Consider the following 6,000-nt stretch of genomic DNA (forward strand, 5'->3'; position numbering starts at 1 on the left):
CATATGAAGCAGGAGATGGCCAGCAGCCCCCCGATTTTACTACTTGTACAGAAGTGGCTTCCATTTGTCATGTAAAGTCATGATGGCATAGATTTCTGTCATTAAAATTAATCCTATGGGAAGCTTTGCCGTTATAGTTACTAGGCTCTTGCCTGGAATAAAAGGTTATGCTTCAACATTGCATTCACACCCTTTTCGTGCCAATGCATCGGTACTACAACCACCACCATGACACCACTAGCAAGCACCCATCAACATACTTTTATAAGTAGCAAAAGGCAGGTGGTTAAGGCCCAGTCTTATTACACATTCAGTGTTGTACCCTTTGTAAGGACAGCAAGTCTCTAATCAAAATGAAGCTCCTACCATCAGTCCTACGGTTTACATAAAGCACCAAGTGCATGCTGCTCTGAACAACTGCAAGGGCAGTGTACATAAAATTAAATCTTTTGAAAAGCCATTCAAATTCCTACAGGGTAAAAAAAAAAAATCCCTGCATCAGCAGATCATAATCATATGTGGCACTACTTACCAGGCTAAAATCTAAACTATGCAACATGTGACTAAAAAGCATGTGGCTTTCCCAACACTACAGCACTGGTGAGGTACTTGGCAGCCTATACCCAATAAGTCAGATCAGCTATACAGCCTACTTAATTTCTATTCTGGAGAACACAATACCAAACACATCAAAAGAGATCGGCCTCTGATTTATATCCTAAGACAGAAGGTTTTTATTAATAAAACTGTTTCCTCAGAGTTAAATTCCATTAACCATACTTAAGAGGGAATTACTACACATCTTGCTCGCAGGCAAAACCTGACCATTCCACATGTGTTACAAATCAGTATCTCTTTACATTTATTGGTGTGCTGAAGAAAGTCAAAGGATTTTATTTTCAGATTCTGGCAAGTCAGGAATCTTTCATGTTTGAGGAATCATATTGCTATCAATCAGTTTCTATTTTAAACTTCTGAATTTTTATATCAAATAACGAACAGCTACATTTTTATACTAACCGCGTTTCTCCATCTTGAAGTAAAAAGCTTAGCTGGCATCCCACTTTTAAGAAAGACAGCTGTGAGATACAAGATGCTGTGGAGAAGACTTTAAAGTCCTTTCCATTCTACACGAGGTGTGTCCCTCCTTCTTCACCCTGCATTTTTTTTAATCTTGAAAGCGTTTCCTACTAATGCATGAAGCCTCTATTATGCTGCATATGGTTTCTATTTTCAAGTCTCTAATGCTTTCAGGAATTTCTTTGATTTCTCTAGTTGTTACCTCATTCTTGTCATTCCTGATTGACACAGAAGCAGCAACCCAAGCCCGTCCTAAGTTTTCTTTCTTTAGTTATGAAGCTGTCTCAATGCATCTGTACAGTACTTCAAAATGGCCTGCCTTTACTACCCTTGTAGGAATGAAGGTCAGGCCTTGAATATTGGTTGATAACTCTTCATTATATTTGAACAGCATCCGGTTTTGTTACTTGAAGAACTCAGATTTTAACCATTAAATTTACAAGGCACCCAAGGACACTACATCTACACCTACAGATCTAAATCAAGACCTGGGATTTGCGCACAAATGTGTACATACAAATGTAGCATCCTCTTCTTGCAGATGGAGGAAAAAAAAAGAAATATTCTGAAATTCTTGGTTTTAAAATTAGTGCAAAATCAGCTTTCAATGCCAAGTTTCCAAATAATTAGTAGCTCAATGGTAGCTGAATGCCCGAAAATGTAGCCGCACAGAACTCTCCCAAGATGTCAGGGGAAGGCCTGTTTCTGCCCCGCAGCCAGCTTCTGTCCCTCAGCGTGGGCATGGGTGGCTGCCTACACAAGGGAAGAACTTAGCATTGTTCAGACGGAAGCTGTCCTGTGCACAGGAGGCTCTGCTGAAGGACTTCATGGTTCACTGCATGGGGCAAAGCTACCAGTGGAACACAGCACAAACACACGAAGCTTCACTTGGAAAATACAATTTATTCCAGAGACTTAATGTTGCAAGATCAAAATACACAAATACTTAAAGACTAGAGATAGCTCTAGAGATGGTTCTGAAATTATGGAGTGTGCACACTCTGTAATCTCAGGGAAAGGGTATGCTCCAAAGGTATGCCACTTTCCGAAATAAATCAGTCTTTTATCACCAGGTTGCTTCAGTGGGTGTTGCATTTCAAACACAAAGAATCATGGAAGGGCGGGGGGGGGGGGGGGGGGAGCACCTGATCATTGCTTCATGCAATAACTGGAACAGTAATTTTACCAGTTTTATCTTTTAATGTTGATTTTATTTTAACTGGATATGATATGCTCAGAGGTTCATATCAACAGAAAAAACTGCTGCATGATTGCTTTTTGGCAGCTACGTACAACTTCCCTGAATTACACAATCAGCTATTTCATATGTGAAGCATACAATAGACAGAGCCACCATGAATTTCCCAACGCTTTGGGTTTATTCTGTCCACAGACCAGAGTTGGTGCTCTCCGGTGAAACTAAAGCAGCCAGAAAAAAAGAAAATATTCACTGCGTACAATCCAGTAGGTAGGAAGAGCACAAAGCAAAGCTTCTCCCTCATATGAAGTTCTGTGAGCCAGTGAGTAGAGACAGCAAGTGCAAAAACCTTTGGTCATGTCCTTGCTTCTTCCTTTTCCCTCGTCCCTAAAGCTTGGAGGGTCTGCCCAAAATCCTCAGAAACACCCTGAATACAAAAGGATTGTGCGGGTCGAGGTATCTCCACTGGAGACAGCAGCAGCAGCCGATGCCGCATCTTCCCCTGGGTACGGCACTCCCACCCCGCACTCTCACTGCTCCTGTGCTTAATGGGGAACAGCCACGCTGGGAAAAAACCCTTGGTGTCTGAAGCCTGGCCACTGGTCTAGGCGGTGCCTGGCAAGCATCTGGCAAGCAGAGAGGGGACGTTAAGACAGATTTTAGGGCTCTGATGGCAGTGCTTCTTCAGAAGAGAGGTTAATTGAAAACACTGGAAATACCAAGTAATCGCCATGTGAGAGGCCTTGGGGTGTATGTTTTCCAGCGAACGTTCATCGCCCTAGGGGGGAAGCAATAAAACCCACCGCCAGCCCCTGTTTAGGAGCCCACTTGCAATACTCTTTCGTCATCTCTAAATCCGGCTTGACAAATACACCAGTTCTCTACGGTCAGAAACTAACAGTCGTTAGCTTACAAAATTACCCGTTTCCAACAGGCTTCAGCATGCTCACCCTAAAGAGAAACATATATCCTAATTTTGGGCGAGAGCATCTGCTGGGAAGGAGAAGGGGCGGAGGAGGAGCGAGCACCGATGCCAGCATCGAGATGCAACAATTCGAACAAAAGAGATTTCAAGATGTCGCACTCACACACACACACACACACACAAATTATCTTCCTCTTGAAAGATTGCTTCCCCTCGGCAGAGGGAGATGCTTCAGGAGACCGCCCGGACACGCAGAACACGAGTGTCTCCCCCTAGACGGAGCCCGGCAGCCAGCGCGGCCCCGCGGCGTGGCTGCTTCACCGGGCAGCCAACTGCGGCACCTACATTGCACCCACCTCGCCCTCTTTGACCAAAAGGACCCACAAATGGCCCTGCCGTACCCGCGCTGCTGCAGAGGACCCCCCCGCTCCCCCTTTTCTGCGCCGCCCCCCGAAGGCCGCTTTGCGGGGGGGCTGGAGCCCAGGGCGGGGGAGCTCTGCGGGCACCCCGCGGGCACGCGCCTTCCGCCGACCGAAATCTGCGGGGGGGGGGGGGGGGGCCAGCACCGCCTTCCTCTTCCCCTTCAAAAATGCCAGATTTTGCCTCGGGGAGGTGAGGGGGTGCGGGGGGGGGGGGGGGGGGCGCAGGTCAGCGCCGCCGTCGCGCACGGTACCAGCCGCCAAAGCGAAGCCGGGCGCAGTGCGGGGGTGAAGGATGTTGGCGTGCCGCTGCGACGCCCCGAATTACCTCCCCGGGGCCGGGTGAAGCCCCGGCAAGGCCGGGTGGGGTGGGGGGAGCTTGGGGGGGGCGGCCCGGGGGTCGCAGCGCGGCGCCTTTGTTCGGCCGCCGGCCCCATCCCCGCCCCCGCCTCCGCGCATGCGCCGGGCAGAGACAAAGGCGCGGGCAGGGCGGCGGGGCTTCACTCGTCCCCCCGCGCCCCCCGCGGGGAGCCCACTCGGCCTGGCGGGTGGGTGGGGGGGCCCCCGTGTGCGTGTTCCCCCCCCTTCCCTCACGTGAGCCGCCACGCCCAGCTGAGGCAGGGGGAAAGTTCCTTTGCGGGAGCCGCGTTTGAAAGACACGCGTGTGCGTGGGGAGAGGCGACGCAGCGAGGCGGGTCGGGAGGAGAAAGAAAAACGGTGGTGGGGAGGTGTAGCTTGCTCTGGTGGGGAAAAAACGGAACGGGGGGGGATCTGTGGGAAGCGGGGGGCGGCACTCGGTGAATATTCGCGAAAGAAGCGCATCGGGGCGCCGGGCGCGGTGAGCGGAGCAGCGCCGGGGGCGGCAGCGGCGGTCCCCGCCCGTTGCGACGGCCGGTCCGTAGCCCCTGCCCGGGCAGGACGCGGGCAGCCGAGCCCCCAAAACCCTGGCATAACGCCCCGCCCAAGAGCAGGGATTAAAATCGCCGTCGCGTCCACGCGCACGCGTGACCGCGAAGGCAGCGCCGCTCCTGCGCTGCCTCACGGAGAACAATCGCATTGTTGCCAGCCACAATGGGCACGCGCCGCCCCGCGCCTCGCCGCCAGCGCGGGCTGCGCTCCTCCGCGCGCCCGGCCCCGCCCGCCGCGCTCCCGGCACCGGGGCGCCGGCCCCGCCGAGCCCCGCCGAGCCCCCGCGCAAGCCGCCCGGCACCTCCCTGCACCACCACCGCCCCCCGCCCTGCCATCTTCCTAGCGCGGCGCCTTTTCTTCTCCCGGAGATGCGTTTCGTGGAGAGGTTTGGGGATCTTTTTTTTTTTTTAAATTACTCCTGTTTTTTTAAGCAGCCTCCCTCTGGAAACAGACTCAAGGCACCGGAAAGAAACGGGGCACAAACCGCTATTATCCCCACCACACCCACCGCTACCCCCCCTTCCCCGAGAAAGCGTTATCGGGCATTTAAATTTCACGGAATAGCCTTCAGTCCGTTTTGTGCCTCGAATCCGCTCCCAGGCGGTCTCCCTCTCGAGGAATCGAGCTCCTCGCGGCGATATTCCTAAAACGTGCCCTGGCAGGCGGCTCCCCGTCCGCTCCGCTCTCCCCACGCTTCCCGATTCAAACGCCCATCTCCTTTCCCCACATCCCAGACACCACGGGGCGGGGGGGAAATGATAAAAATTGCAAAGCTCTCGGGGTCTGCTATGTCAATGGCGTAACTGAGATGTACCGCTTCTTACCTTCTTACGTTTTTCCTCTCTCCCCCGCTGTGTATTTGTGTGCTGGGGTGTCACCAAGAGAGTCCCAGGTAGCCCAGAGCCCGCTCGGCTTGGTCTGAGTGCTGTGGCTCTCCCCCGCTCGCTCGCCGGGACTGGAGTGACTAGTGCCTGCTGGAGCAATGCCGCCGCTACCGCGGCTGCTGCCTCTGCATTTCTCACTCTCTCCCCCTCCCTCTTTCCCTCCCTCCCCCCTTCCCTGTGACAGTCTGTGGGCAGTTCAGAAGCCACACGCACTTATTTATTTATTTTGCAGGCTCGCAGGCGGGAGATGCGCTGCGCGGCCGCCACGCTTAGGGGGCGCACGGACCCCAGGTTTTAAATATTACCCTTGCGCGCTGCGGGAGGACTTGCTCGGAGGTCCGCAAACGCACCTTGCAACCTTGCCCCCCACCCCCCAAAAAAAATCTCAGGGAGGATCCCGGCGAGGAGGGGACGGGGAGCGGGAAAGGGAGAAGCCAACCTGCCGAGGAGAGCGGGCGCGGCGCGGGGCCGCACGCCGAGGTGCGGGGCTCCCCGCCGCCCTCCACGCCGCGGCGGGGGGGCTGTGCCGGCTGTGCCCCGTGGGGCGGCGGCGGCCCCGGCCCCGGCCCCGGCCCCGGCCCCGGC

General features: G+C 54.0%; 1 protein-coding gene across 1 annotated transcript in view; it reads right to left on the minus strand.

Annotated features, from left to right (window-relative positions):
* Positions 1–5,542, minus strand: part of BASP1 (brain abundant membrane attached signal protein 1) — a 52,293-nt gene extending 46,751 nt beyond the window's left edge. Inside the window, exon 1 of the mRNA XM_075493996.1 lies at positions 5,356–5,542. The gene's annotated coding sequence lies outside the window, so the exon portion shown is untranslated. The remainder of the gene's footprint in view (positions 1–5,355) is intronic.
* Between the last annotated feature and the right edge of the window lie 458 nt (positions 5,543–6,000).

This window comes from Mycteria americana, chromosome 2 (assembly GCF_035582795.1).
Source record: "Mycteria americana isolate JAX WOST 10 ecotype Jacksonville Zoo and Gardens chromosome 2, USCA_MyAme_1.0, whole genome shotgun sequence".
Classification (NCBI taxonomy): domain Eukaryota; kingdom Metazoa; phylum Chordata; class Aves; order Ciconiiformes; family Ciconiidae; genus Mycteria; species Mycteria americana.